Consider the following 15,145-nt stretch of genomic DNA (forward strand, 5'->3'; position numbering starts at 1 on the left):
TTCCAACATTTTTAGAAAAGAAATGTGTGACTGAGCGAAGAATGTGACGTAGACATTCTCCCGGAGCAGTTGAGAGCGAGAGAAAGCGGCCTGGTTTTTCTCCTCCTTGAGTGTACGAAGCAAAAAGGAGAGCGAATGAGAATCGCGATGTGGCATGTCTTCTCAGCCTCGTCGGCTTCGTTCAATCACGTCCTCCTTTTCCAAAAATACGGCCGTCTATTCGAAATACCGCTGCGAGAGTGATCTTATAGGGCCTGTAGCGTCCTGCCTTTCGCTCGGGCCTTGTTTTGTGAAATCCAAATTCCAAGATAAACCACCACTGCCCAACACTAGCATTCTAATTGCGAATAAATTAGCATGCTCTTTAGGCTAACAGGAATATACCATAAGATTTTAACCTACACCTTCTTGGTGCTGAATAATTTAGGCATTGTTCGTTTGAGTCAGCGATGTAAAAGGGCTAGCAATCAAGTTAAACTATGTTCCTCAGCAGGAAATGAAACCCGCTTCCCCAATGCACACACACTACATAGCGTCATCAGGTAGTACACTCTGTTGTCTACTCATCAGGTTACTTTACTACAGATGTGATGACAACCACAAAAAGATGGCAGGACTTAGTGCTTCCGCCTTCAGCAGGGGTGGCTAGACTAATATTGCCGAGGAGCGGCCAGGGAAATTATCAGGGAGCTGTTTGGTTGGAATGATTACAACACTGATTTGTATGGCAGGACTATTGTCTTTCTCCACATGTTTTCTGAATTTTATGATAGATACTCGCTGCGCCGTAGCTTAATAAAAGCAATGACGCAGCTTACCTGAATAAAAGCAGCATGGTTTTACAGTGCCATAGTTTCACATAACTTATTGGTGTCTGCCAAGTGCTTTCATCGGAAAGAAAAATAGATAAGACAAAGGTAAGCCACTAAATACAATTCACAGGTCTTTGAACTGCATGTGTAGCTCAGCCTTTCATTTAGTACTTCCATCTTTGCCAGAATATTTCATGCTAAATTGTGCACAAATAACACGCTGCCTCTACTTGTCATCTGTAAAAGAATCAAATAAGCTATCGAAATTTAAGATCCAGGTTACGTATCTTTGATCTGCAAACCTTTCCGACTGCTGATTTTATGTTTTTTTTTTTTCACATTGAATACCCATACCACGGCTTTGAACACAGTAACTTTACGCCCTTTTGCGTGTTGCACAAGGGCATTCTTGCATAAACAACCTTAGTTTTTGGTCATAATGATATTGTTATCACAAGCGCCGCACTTGCGCACACGAAGAACCGCATGTGGCTCACGAGCCGCAGTTTGGCCGTCGCTGGAACTAGAGCCACAGAATGTTCCCAACGGCGCCCACTTGCAGCAAGTATTGAGCATAGCTTGAACTATGCCCAGGCGTTTTGACTGACCGATATCGGTGGCGACATAGCCGAAGTCGTCAGTATTGACGTGAAACGAATAGACCAGAATAACTGAAAATTGTATGTAAAACCTATCGCTTGACCTATACAGGCCTACTCCTGGACTTGGGTGATTCCCAAGGCGCGAGAGAGCAAACGAGCGAGACCAAAGGCGTGCAACGACCTAGAGCAAAGAAAAATAATTTTAATGAGGAAGTGGAGGTGAAGGTGCAGGTGAGCAGCGCAATCTTTTTTTAATTGATGGAGAGAGAAAAAGCATGCAAGGCCGCTCGTCCGCTTCCTTTGTCGTCTGCTCGTCCGCTCCCTTTGTTGCCTGCTACGTACTAGCGCGCGCGCGCTTCGGGATCTCGGAGGCCGTGGCGCAGCGGCCAATGGGAGCCCCGTCGACGCACACCAGCCAATGGAACCGAAGGCGCACGGAAACTAGGACCCATTTTCGCGCTTCCAACTGATGACGTCAGCTCGCTCCACTGAACCAGTTAATGCTTTCGCATTAAAAAAAATTGATGAAGAGAATGTGCACAAGCACAGTCGTGGCATAAGCAGTCATGGCAAAGGGCCGTCATGCTGACGAACTTGGTTGACGCTCGACTGGAGTGCCACGGCGTGATTTTGAAACAAATTTTGGTAGTTTTGCTGTTCTGGAAACATTCAGTGGTTTTACCCTAGACTACTCCGACACACACTGCGTGCTGCCATCGCTTGGCCATAGTTTCATGCATTTGGTGAACCGATGTACGAGTAAAAAAAATGCATGGCTGTGGCCGGAAAGGGGGATCACCTTCAGCTGCCGGTTTATCACTCTAAGCTCCTTTACGTTGTTGGGTTGAATGCATACCGAATTTAAATTAATAATTCTTCCAGTAGCGCAACAAGAACTAGCCCACTGCCTGTTTTCACGCCAGCTGCCTTCCTTTTGGGGAGGGAATATCTTGTAATATGATATATAGCACGCCACATATTGGTGTTGTTAAGAACGTATAAGCAGAGAAGAATTCCAATTCTTCCACCAATAGTGATTATAAAATTAAAGGTGATCTATATAGCAAAACACTGCACCTTGCTTGTATGCTTGTGCTCTGAGCTCGCTCAAGCGAGTGCCAAGGCCCTTAATCAGCTTTACTGGGTCTGCGCCCCAGGTTGGCAAGCTGTTCTTCATTATAAACTTTGAAACAACCAGGATTATATATTATGCCCATCTCTCTTCACGTTTTCTTATGCAGGCCAGGAGCATTCTATGCAGTGGTTTATTTTTGTACAGAAGCCTTTATGTAAGAAACAAAAGAAAATGTAACTCTAATTTCAAGAACACCTGCTGGAAAGGATCAGTGAAAGCACGTGAGCACTTGCTCTATGTTGGCACCACCTAGGTAGCACTCCTAGGAAATTCTACTGGTTTTATAATTAAGCGGAACCTTGTAGAATTTCCTCTGGCTACTCCAACTGGCATATATCCAAAAGTGTGCCTATTAATTTAGTCTAAAATGGCACCTTTTATGAATAGTATTAAAACCACTTAAGAATATCAACCTAGAATGGCGTCGACTCCTGTCTGGTTGAGAGCCGGACGGGTGACGTCTTGACTTCTGAAGAGCCCATGTGCACCGTGTCCCGCCTTGGAGCACGCAAGGAGCGCCTCGTTCGTAAAAATGGTGGTTAGCAGCACCAGTGCCATACTGGGGGCAGTCTTACATCGTCTCACTGCTGCGAGGCTCAATTGAGGGAGGAAAATTTCAGACCCCGCCAAAAGTTCCACAGCCTGTAATAATACGAAGTAGTGTCAAATCCTTCATTTTTACGGTCCCACGTTTTTCGCGAATCAGGCACAATGGATGTATTCACAGCCATTAAATTTTACGAATTTAGAGGACGGAATGCGAGCCTTTACAAACCAAAAGATTTCGTGTGCTCTTAAGGGACAGCTCCGCCGAAGTTTCTGTGATCACAGATTTCTATTAAGGTTGCACCATCTGTTATCCCATGAGCATGTGCATAAAGTAACTCAACTGAAAGGTGTACATTTCTGAGAAAAAATTATTCTTGAAACTGATGCGCTCACGTCCCCACCACCACTCTACAGGCAACACCGAACTCGAGGTGGCAGTCATCTTGTATAGCTGGGGCTGTGACGTCACATATTGTGAGCCAGGAGCTCCCTGCATAGCATTCTGCCAGTCTTTTTCACGGTGGCGACACTGGCCACCATAAGGGAGCAGCAGACCGCGAACAAATCTAAATCGCCTCTTTACTCTCCTAATCCAGTGGAATTGCACTCGACGCGATAATACCTGGAGCAGCAGTTCTTCCAGCATTCTAGCTACCGTGAACACAATATGTGACGTCATGGCCCCAGCTATTCAAAATGGTGGCCACCTCGAGTTGCAAAATGGTTTCGGTTTCGATGTGGACTTCAATTTCGATTTAAACACTCAGCAAATGTTTTTTAGTGAAATTAACATATTTCCCGGCGCAGTTTATTCCTGTCATTAAAAAATATGTACTGTTGAAAAGCACCAAACCAGGAGCTGCCCTTTAAAGAGAAGCTAAACAGGTTTTAGAGAAGAATGATCTAGAGATAAACTCCAGCACATTTGTATCCTGTGAATTCGAATCGGAACAGCTTTTCCTCCAGAAACATCAATGCGAAGAAATATCATAAACATTTGCTGGGGCGGGACGTCACGTCAAGCGATTTCAGCTGGGAAGCGAAGCTCGAGCGCCATCTCTCGATGACTAGCAGCGAGTAGCGGCAAACGCTTGCGAATGCAAAGAATATAAAAGAACATCACATGTTTTTACTTACTGGATGTTTACTTACATGGAAATATGTGAACATCATATACATGTGTTATTAAAACATTTCATTCGTTTTGGAGCCTTATGTAAGCTCAGAAATCTTGTTTGGAATTAACAGCGACCTCAGCAGCCCCGACCGAGCAGACGACAAGGCAAGCAATGTACACTGCCGCGATCCGGCGCTTCACAAGTGCACAGCGTCATCCAGTGCAGCACATTCTGTTCTCGCCAACTAGCGCATCGTTTGCTACAGATGCCTAGTTTCCGCCGCAACCCTTCACGAGTGTTCAACGTTCACTAAAACTTATACAAACAGTGGTAGCAGTACTAACCTTCCGTTTATCAGACCCAGCATGGGAGCTAACATTGGTAGCAAAAGACGAACAACAAATGCTTTTTTGATCAATCAGGTACGCCTTGCGGAGATTCCAAGGATCCCTTGTCGTGATGCCGCTCCTCTTTAAATATTTCCCCCTCATGCTTTTATGCCGCGTAAGGCGGGGCTTCAGCTCTACTTTCTGAATGGTTTTATGGCTCCTCCAGGCATCCAGTCTAAAAATAAATTTGGTATTCGTGATTTTCCAGGCCAAATGAGGATGACTCAAGTGTTTTTTTTTTCTTTTAAACACAGAACTGTTATAGGTTGGCCTTTAAATTTAGTGAATTTTCTCATTCGTAAAGGTCGCGAAAATGAGTAGCTTGCAAACATTAGCAGCTCTACAGTATCACTCATGTCTGTGATATTATGGTATAGTGCCTCCCTTTGTTGGGCGCTTTAAGTTAAGGCGCTTGAGTGCGCTCCAGCCATCACAGCGCACACTCCAACTAAATGAAATGACCATACCTCACTTCCAGCGCACACTGATAGAGCGCACTCTGCTCACTTCGTCGTAGATGGAGCTCGCGCTGCCCAGCTTCCGGTAAGACGACATGTTTCAGCTTTTACGCTGCAGCGTCAGGCATCCCAGAGTCTTCCGACAAGAACTAGCAGGAAATAGTTTATTTAAGTTTTGATCCGATTTTTAATTGCCGCACCAAGAGCGTACAGCATGAAAGTAAACTGCGAATTTATTTAATGCATATAGCTATCCTCAATAAAAACAACCTTTAGGTGGTGCTTCTGTGCAACCAAGGTGAAAACAGAGGTTGTTAAGTTATGTTCCAAAACTGCATGCCCAGGCACAGGTGCTGGCCGGCAGTAGTAGAGTTCGCTAACCGCATCCATTGCTGTCACAGACGCCTTAAGTTGACCCACTTATACACAAACGATTACCCAGATGCGGACAAGGCAATAAAGTCAAAATGTTTAGTTGGGCTAGTTGGTTCATAAGTGGAAATGACCACAAAAGGGACGGGGACAATTTAAGAAGACGACAACACGGGGCGCACTCGCAACTGAGAGTTTATTAGAAAACACAAATACTTAAATACCTAAATAAAACCATCTCACTTCCAGCGTGTCCCCACTCTTTTCCTAAATATAAAAGTTATTTATCTAACAAAGCCAGATAAGGCTCGCTGATGCACTTATCAGCCCCTCTTGTTTTTGATTATGAACGCTTCGTGAATTTCTCTGTCTGGTTTTTCGCTGCGTCGTCCCAAAGTGGTAGTGTTGGACAACAACAAGCTGCACGGTTATCGATCACTATACACAGCCAAATGCCCATACGCCGCCTGTTTGATAGTTGCTGCGTGCTCTCTCGCACAATTATTTATGCAGCGGCCTGTTTAAGCAGCTGTGCTCTTATGTAGGGCAAACAGGCCGCTGCATTAATGATCGCGCGAGAGAGCACACGACAACTATCAAACAGATGGCATCAGGGCATTTAGCTGTGCATTGTAATTGGTGCCCGTGCAGCCCATTGTTGTGAAACACAACCATCTTGGGACGACACAGCAAAAAAAAAAAAAAACAAGCCGAGAAATTTACAAAGCATTCATTATCAAAACGAGAGGGGCTGATGAGTGCATCAATCACAATGCACAGCTAAATGCCCTGATGGCGCCTGTTTGATAGTTGTCGGGTGCTCTCTCGCGTTATCATTTATGCAGCGGCCAAACAGGCCGCTGCATAAATCCACAAGAGAAATTCACAAAGCATTCATTATCAAAACAAGAGAGGCTGATAAGTGCATCAGTGAGCCTTCTGTGGCTTTGTTAGATAAGGATAGTAGTCCCCGTCTCTTTGGCGCTCATCTCCAGGCAATGGAGAAATCTCCACACATGCAATGAGCAAAGAACACAAAATAACAGATGTTCTGGATCCTATACAGGTTCCTAAATAAGGCCTCTGGGAGCCACAATCTTGCTGCTGGTGTGTGTAGGTCGTTGAAGCCTTGCTAAGGCGTGCCCATGGTGTAAATTGAAGACTAGTTTTTGAAACATGAATGCTAACATCCTAAAGCGTTCCTACATACGTATCATGTTGTCATGTTTCTTGTGCCGAAACTGGCACTGCGGAGGGTACTGTTGTGGGGGTGGGGGTGGAGGTGGCTTTGGGGGGTGTTCTTTTAGATGCTCTTATGGGGAGTGTTCAAGTGAGCGATAGTCTTGTGGAGGGTCTTGTGGCACGTCTTATAGCTCCTCTGGCTCTTGTGGCACGTCTTCTAGCTTCTCTGGCTCTTGTGGCACGCCTTGTGGCTCCTGCCGCAGCGCCATGCCATCTGGTCTGTCTGGTTGTAGCTCGTCTCGCAGCTCCGGACCTTTGTTTAATCTGACCACTTGGCTGCTAAATATGTTGGGCAAGAGCAGGAAACTTACTCGCACGTGAGCGGTTTTCAAACGAAAGTGTACTGTGAACTTCTGCAGTTTGCATTAGGGTGCAAGAAACACTGATAATAAGCGATTCTACTCCACCTGACAAAGTTCCGAGAACAATGTTTGGTGAAGACGAGGCACACTGGTCTCTTTAAGGTCCACATCTGTGACTGTGTCTGCAAGAGGGATAACAGGTGGGCGAAATTGAACCGGGCCCCGCATTGGCGCTCCTGGTACTTCTGCACGTAAAAAAATAGTGTTCAAGCACGTACCAAATACTAAATGGAAGTGCTTTTCTTGCAGAAGAGCAAGGTGGCATAGCCTAAACGTATTTTTTACGCTGCGGACCTGCAGATTGAGACATTACAGACTGACAAAGAAGCAGAGAGGAGGAAACTGCCTGTCGATTTTGCTTTGTTCCATCCCAGAAAAGAGAAAAGTAATTTTCCTCTCCGAGTGCATGAGCTCTCACATCTGTTTCCAAGGCGGGGATCAAACAAAGAACTTACCTTTCTGAATTAGTGCCTGACTTATCCAGTATTATGACATCATTTCCACTAAAAGTGACGTCCTCTCCCTGGGCAATGCAGAGGGTCTGGAAACGTGCGACTGCGCTCAGTATCTTTTCAGCCCGCTCCAGGTATTCGTCTGCAGCTGTCATAAACGAAAAAAAAAAACTTTTCCAAACAACTATAGTGAAAGTCAATATACATCATGTTTACTTGAGGCCCGCCGCGCATGGAGCACCTTCTGCGGGAAGAAGACCCTTTCCCAATGTCCTTCGCTCAATTCCTCCTCACGTTCTCCCCCCCCCCCCCCCCCCCCCCTTCCTCTCCCGGGAAGCAGGTCTGGAAGGTAACCTTCACCGAGAAGAGGGCTCTCCCTCTCTTTCGGGTGGAAAGGAGAAATCGAAACGAACCTCCCGCTCTGCTTGTTGGTTGGCCTTTAACACTGCTTTTTATTGAAAGTACCTTTCACTATAAGAAGTGCCCATAGAACTTGGGTAAATTACTTCGTAAAAGTATTTAAATTACAATTACAACTACTTCGCTCCAAATATAGTTAGGTACAATTAGAATTGCTACTGTGCAAAAACTAATTCTTTACATTTACGAATTCCTTTTAGAAAGTAATGCGTTAACTTCACAACTGGTTTCCTTTGAGCTACGCGACTTCAACCGATAGCATTTTGTGCACTAAAATTCTCCCCCCTTCCCAATCTATGACCTTTGTCATGAGCAAGGCCCCACTCCCCGTGAAACAAAATCCTGGCTATGTGCCTGATCCGATATAACGGCTTACATGCGTTCTGGGCCTATGTTTAGTCGCATTTAGTCGTCTGATACTCGACATATTCAGTTCAAGAATGTGATTCAGTAAAAAAGAAACCAAGAACTTTCACGAATTCAGGAGCCTCTAAATGGGATCGTGACGACACTGCTTGTCAGCCAACCGTGAGCCACCGTTCTAATAGCGGACGACGCGGCATCAACTGCTGTGGGAACGGTTGCTCACGGATGGCCGACGAGCAGTGTCGTTACGCCGCCGCCGCCTTGGCTGGATCATCCCCCGCCTTTTCTGAGCAGAAAGTTCCTCTAGGGAAGGGGCGCGTCCCAATCGTAGATCCCATTTTTAGCAGGGAAAAAAACGTCGCATGAGCTCAATTTCTTTTTATTCTTAGGATGCTTAGAGCCCGTAGATTGAGTTAACACCAAGAGCAGACAATCTTAGAAACGCCCCTTTAAGCGTACTATATTATGTATGAATATTACAAACAACATGGTCCAAACAAGCTCCTTTGGGGGACTCTGGTCTCGTTTCTGTTGATAATTCTATTATAAATATGTTTCGTAGTTTTAGTGCAGATCCACGTATACCCTAGTGCTCTATCTTTTCAATACAGTATTATGATTAATAAGATGAAATAGTCTTAGATAAATCAACGTACAGACCTAGAATAACCTCTATCTGTTTTCTGTTTCTGCCTATGACACGAAAAATCAAAATCACTATTTTTATATCATGTTATTCTGAGCATATTTTAATTTCCCGCTTTGCCGATCCATTTTGATAATATGGTGTAACCGTATGATGTCAGAGACTGCCTAAAATTTAGTCACTACACGCGTGGCCGCTAAAGGCAAAGGCGATTATCTAATTGGCAAGTTTGCGCTCCCTTCCCTTAATTTCACAAATATCAGGAATGTGTGTGTGAAAACGTTGGCTCACTGGCCTAATTAAAACAGAAACATGACGCGGTCGCACTGCTGGGGACCTGTTTTTGAGATCTTTCTTCGTCTTTCTTGCGTTTTTTATGTAGGCATGTCCTGGGTGCCACGTTTGTGCTTTGACAGTTAAGCTGTGCTTACATAATCAACACACAGGCAGTTTTTGTGCTTTGAATGCCCTGGAAGCTGATAGAAGAGAGAGAGAGAAGGGGTCAGAGAAGGAAATACATTGAGGTTGTCCCAGGTTAATTGTCCTGGTTGGCTACTGCTTGGACAACCAGGCAGATAACCAATGCAGTTTTTACTCTCGGTGACTCCATAGAGCTGAGTTAAAGTTGGACGAAATCATGAAAAGGGTTGTAATAATTATTCCAAATTTTGCTAATAGTAGTACTATAAGTTATTAGACTACAATTACAATTACTTTTGTCAATGTAGTGAATTAGGTTCCAAATTGCTCGAAAAAGTAATTAGATTGCAGTATTTCAATGACTGTAATAAATTACTACCCAAGTGTGGCACCCGTGCTTCTATACCTAGCTTTATTGCCGGCAGAGACCAATCACTCACAGCAAAAGGAGCCCAGTGGATGAGTAGACAAATATACAGGTCGCGCCAAATAACTTTCTCCAAACTTAAAAAAAATAGAGTGCCTTGAGGGAAGTGAAACTAACTGCATGTTCAGAGCAAGCGACTTGCGAGAGTGCCCGGATTTTTTAGTGCGCCTGGTTATTTAATTAATTAAGAGTAATTAACTAAATTTTTCTATATTTGTTCAAGGGCTGAGGTGTGAATTGTAAAGTTTTAGAGCACACTGAGAAACACCCATAAAAGCTGTTTGCAGCATGATGCGCTTGGCGTGGTACTTTTTTCCGGCCTTTAGAGAATATAATAGGGGGAGCGCATTGTCATGTAGTGTTTTGTGTTGAACATCTTGGGAATAAACAGCGGGAAAGAAACTTGGACAAGAGTAAAGGAACAAACACGACAGGACGGCGACTTCGTGTCGTGGTTGTTCCTTTGCTCTTGTTCAAGTTTCTGATGTTCCAAGATGTTCATCTCAAACCAACTAGCCCAACACGTCACTTTGTTGCAGTATTTTGTGCATTTTGCAGGCGTATTTTGAAAGCTGAAAAAAAAAAAAGCACGCAAAGCATACTATGTAGAAAACACTTCAATTGGGTGTTTCTCAATGCACTCTACAAGTTTCCAGTTCAAACTTCGATCCTTAAACGAATATGGAAAAAGTTACCTAATTAGCCTTACTAAATTAAATAACAAGGTGCGATAAAAAAAAAACGTGCACTTCCGCAAGACGCTTGCTAACATCATACAGTTAACTTCACTCCCGCAGAGCGCTCTTTATTTCTTTAAGTCTAAGTTTACACAATTTGCACTGAAAGGTGAGCGTGACGTTCACATGTTCAGATTCTCAGGGAAGATCACATTTTTGGGCCCTAACAGTATAAGTACATTGTCGTTCCCTGGGCTTCCTTATAAATTTCAATAATTGATGTTCCGTGGAAACTGCAGGAAAGTACACAAGGCTAACACTCAGTGCGAGCAAGCAATCGCTGGTTTTCGTTGTTTTTCTCTTAGATTTTAAAAGTTGTCATGAAAATTACTTTTGTTGTGGCGAGTGCCCATTTAGGTCGTCGGCCTAAGCAGTTGAATGTTATGCTCGTGAACACCACACTTGAGCAAAATGCGAGAAAGCGCCGATGTCGTGTTTACGCTAAATGTGTCCTGCTGTGTACAAGCACATCCTTTAAATATGGCGGTGCTGTTCACTTAGTTAATACACAGTTGCATTAATTGATGACACTGTCATAGGAGAAGAATTTCAAAAAGATTAATATATTACATTGAATTAATATATTACATCCGAGGTATTTATAAACTATTGTTCGATCTAGAAAAAAACTGACTTGAAAATTGCCTGTTAGACCTAAGTGCGTTCAGATATATCATGGCATTAGTCCCCATTTCTGTTGATATCTCTTGCTTGCTATCGTTCTCATTTGAGCACTTTCAGCGCACAGCAGAGGATGCTTTAAAGGGGCACTAAAGAGGTTTTTGAAGACGCTTCTTTTTGTTGTTACATAATGTGGCAGGTGCCAGTTAGTATGTATTCAAAATTTCAGAAAACAAAACCGCTTATTGTACCCGTGGCGATAGTAATAGACGCGGACAATGCTTTCTCCTCACGTTCCTTCCGCGAAAGCGATGTGCCTGCTCGTCTGCTCCTCTGAGCGTTTGCGTCAACACTTGTGGAAGACGTTTTCTTTCTCAATGCCGCGGGTCCTGCGTGCGAATTATTATCCCACGTGGAATGCGATTACAATGTGTAGTATTTCTATCTCTTAAAATAAGAAATTACACAGCGTAAAAAAAAATTGGAGAAGCAGCGTGTGTGCGGTTCAATCCGCATGCGCGTTGATTTCAGTTCCCGCTCGGATCAACGCTCGCGATTGGCCAGCGCTGGATCTGCCAGCGCTCGCGATTGGCAGACGAGCATCTTCGTCGCTCGGTTTTGTTCGGATGCACTCACTGCACCCTCCAGTGTTCTGTGATATATCGCAGAAAAGGGAAGTGTTGCACACTTTTGGACACATGTTTAATAGGGAAATAGACTGTGCATGGCTGTTATTTCTGGATTTTTAGTATGCTTACATCACATAGAATGATTTACCACCTTGAATCGACGATCTCAGAAACCTCTATAGTGCCCCATCAGGCTGCTTATCGGAACTGTGAAAAAATAAGTATTATCACCATTAGTATATAATTAAAAGGAAACAGCTGGCACCGTGGAGCAGGCTCCTTAGATATGCTGTGGCAGTCTTACAAGCCCATCAAGGCCTACCAAAAGTTAAATATATATTCATCAACAATCCACATACTTCTTCGTTTCCTCAGCTCCCTCTTCAGCTGTTTGTTTTCTTTCCCTAAAACCACAATTTCCGTCTTAAAACATTAGTACTGCCTTTGTCCATTATCGGTTTCAAGAGATCTTGGGCCTGCATTACATGGGCAGAGGGTGTCCTTTTTGGATGCGCCTGAAATGTAATAGAACACAGTTCAAGGCAGGGGTTGCAGGCGTTGAAGTATGCCCGGAAACGCTAAATAAAATAAATTATTTTGCGTTCAAATATTGAAGTAACGAATGTGTTGCGCAAGTTGCCGATAGAGCAAAGATGTCTTTAATTTCTTGATATATAAAAATGATATGGCATAAAATGACGATCAGCTATAAATCACGTTTGCATTGTTAATGTGCCAGCTAAGAAGAATATTTAAAAAGATAACTAAGAACTGTCGGGTCAGGGTCCGCCGTGGTCAATAAAAGAGATAAATTTCGGAGTTTACGTGCCCGAAAAACAAAGTGCATCTCGTGCAACCCAAATCTGAGTTTCACGACGCCTTTCTGCAATGGGCCTTCGTTACAGTGCGGGTACCTCAACCAGATTTCAAACCCGTAAACTAGAGACCCGTAGGCCACAGTTTTGCCTCGGAGCCGTGGTCAGTAAATTAATTCCAAAGGAATAATTTATGTACTTCAGCTGTCATGTTCGGTAGCACGAAATTACACAACACTATCAGACGCCGTTGATTTCGTTTTTTATTTCTTTTCTTTTAGGAAGCCTGTGGCGGCGTCGGTGTTGTGGGCACACTATTTGCGTGGGCGTCAGCCTTACCCCAACATCAGCACGCCTCTACATTTCTATCTCGCAAGCGAAATAAATTATATCAACTATTACATCAAAGCGAAAGAAACAAAACCAAAAAAAAAGAAAGAGGATTATTTTGACAAATTTTTGTCGCACCATGGCCTTGCTCTTAGTTGCGATCAGGTCGTTCATTTCCTGGGATAGGTCATATTCATTATCTGAAATTACAGAAAAATATAGTATTTGCAAGAGATCGGGCAAACTTGACCACCAGAACAACTTATCTGAAACGTCTACTACCACTGCTTGGTAAATCCCCATGCCGCGCCAATTTACCTTGACTTTGTCTCTCGCGGTCACCAACAATCGCTTTCCGCGAATGTCTTCTTTTTTACCAGGTCATACGTGTTGTCGTCGCTAAAATGAACTAGAACACGAGACATCGTGCGAGAAGTTCGGGTGCGAGCGCGTCAACCATCAAACACGGTAGCCAAATCTCTGGCAATTTCGCGCGCTTTTACGGCTAACGTTGCCAGAGGGCAGCCTCTTTCAGGCTAAAAGCTCAATAAGCCAAACTTCGCAAAGCACGTTTATGTGCAAGCTGTGCGAATAATGTCAAGAGAATGTTAAGCAAATGAAATTATGTATTTGTTTTCGAACTCAACAGTAGTGTTTCATAAAAAAAAAGTTTTATATTATAATTATGTCATGAATATCGTTTACTCTGAGCCACGGTGCTCTGAACCAGAGCCAAACAACGTTGATACTGAATGTGAACTGAAACTCCAAATGAGCCAAACGCGCGTGCTTGGAAGCGACTTTGACTAAAACGCTGAAACTTCATAAACTTATGTTTAGTCCGCACTTGTCATTCGCCGTTTTGACGAACGCAAAGAAATGAACCGCCGCAGAAAGACATGTCCATCTAAGAAGTATCTGAAAGACTACAGTGAGGTAAGTTATTTTTGGTTACTGTTTTAACAATCGGTGTTTGCGCGTAGCGAGCTCATTCCTAATAGTATGTTATTTGGTTGTACAGTTTACGTTGTGAAATATCGAAGTGTAGCTCTGTTTCTGCGAAACAATAAGAAAAAAATCCTCGGTCGGAGTGCAAACGCGACTCTCGTCGATATTGGCGCCTCTCGTTTTGAAATGCTGAAGAATGTTCTACGCAGTTTCTTCCATAAACGGAGCTATGCCTTCAACTCTCGCGATGTAAAGCCCACTACTAAAACTTTTCAGTAGAAGGAGCAGACACAGAAAGGGACGTTTGAGTTTGAGAGCTGAGTTTGAGACGTTCCTTTCTGTGTCTGTTCCTTCTACTATACTCCGTTTCACATTATGTTGTACCGCAGCGAAGGCTAGAAGCGCGAGCTCATAGCGTTGGCAGCAGCCCTTAGTGCACGAGAGCTTGTGCAGCCAAGACGTGCCCTAGAGCAAGGAGCTCGCGCTTGTAGCCTTCCCTGCGGTACATCATTCGGTGAAACGGAGTATAAAAAGCAACCGCATCTCCACGTGGTGAATGATGTTAATATGGGGCGAAGCACTGGTACAGGGTACTAGAATACTTGGGTAGTGTTGGGACCGAAGGGGTTCGCCTGAAGCGCGTGGTATTGATCGCGACAGGTGTCGCGTCCGGCGCCTTATCCGGAAGGTGTGCGCATGCGCGGCTGCACGCGCGAAAATATGAATCTTTGGTGCCGCTTTGGTGGAGTGCACATAGGATTTCTGATACAGCTACGACCTGCCAGCGGTCGTACCGCGGCATCAATTACGCTGCGGCACGATCGTTAGCAACATGATGATTCAATGTATTGGACGGTACAAGCTACATTACCCTTCCTTTACATAAAAACAATTGCGACTTTAAAGAAGCGTTTTCGGTTTGTCGGGTGGTCAGCATTTTAAATGAAATGCCCATTTCCATGGTCGCAAATGCCGGACATTAGATATTTGAAAGGGATATCTAAAACTCGGAAGCAGTTTTTTTTTCCTATCTTATTTTATAACGGAACGAAACGGCACATACTAAAGTTCGAGATTGTTTTAGTATGTTTTTAATACCCCAGGTTAACTTCTCTGTCTTCTTTTCTGCCCGTCTTCTTTTTCTTGACCTTAATCAGCTCGCTTCACTTGTCACTCATCCTTGTGTCCATTTATGCGACGAACCACCCAAGCGACGGTCGCAAAGGGGTGAAAATCTTCAATTTCTTCGTGGCTGCCACGACCATCCGAACATCACCCGACGTTCACTTGTAAGA

The 15,145-nt window shown here is 44.0% G+C and overlaps 1 pseudogene; it reads right to left on the reverse strand.

Annotated features, from left to right (window-relative positions):
* Positions 1-632: 632 nt before the first annotated feature.
* On the reverse strand, positions 633-13,327 carry LOC120839877 (annotated as a pseudogene).
* Between the last annotated feature and the right edge of the window lie 1,818 nt (positions 13,328-15,145).

The sequence above is a fragment of the Ixodes scapularis genome, unplaced genomic scaffold (genome assembly GCF_016920785.2).
Source record: "Ixodes scapularis isolate PalLabHiFi unplaced genomic scaffold, ASM1692078v2 ptg001339l_1___fragment_2___debris__unscaffolded, whole genome shotgun sequence".
Lineage (NCBI taxonomy): Eukaryota > Metazoa > Arthropoda > Arachnida > Ixodida > Ixodidae > Ixodes > Ixodes scapularis.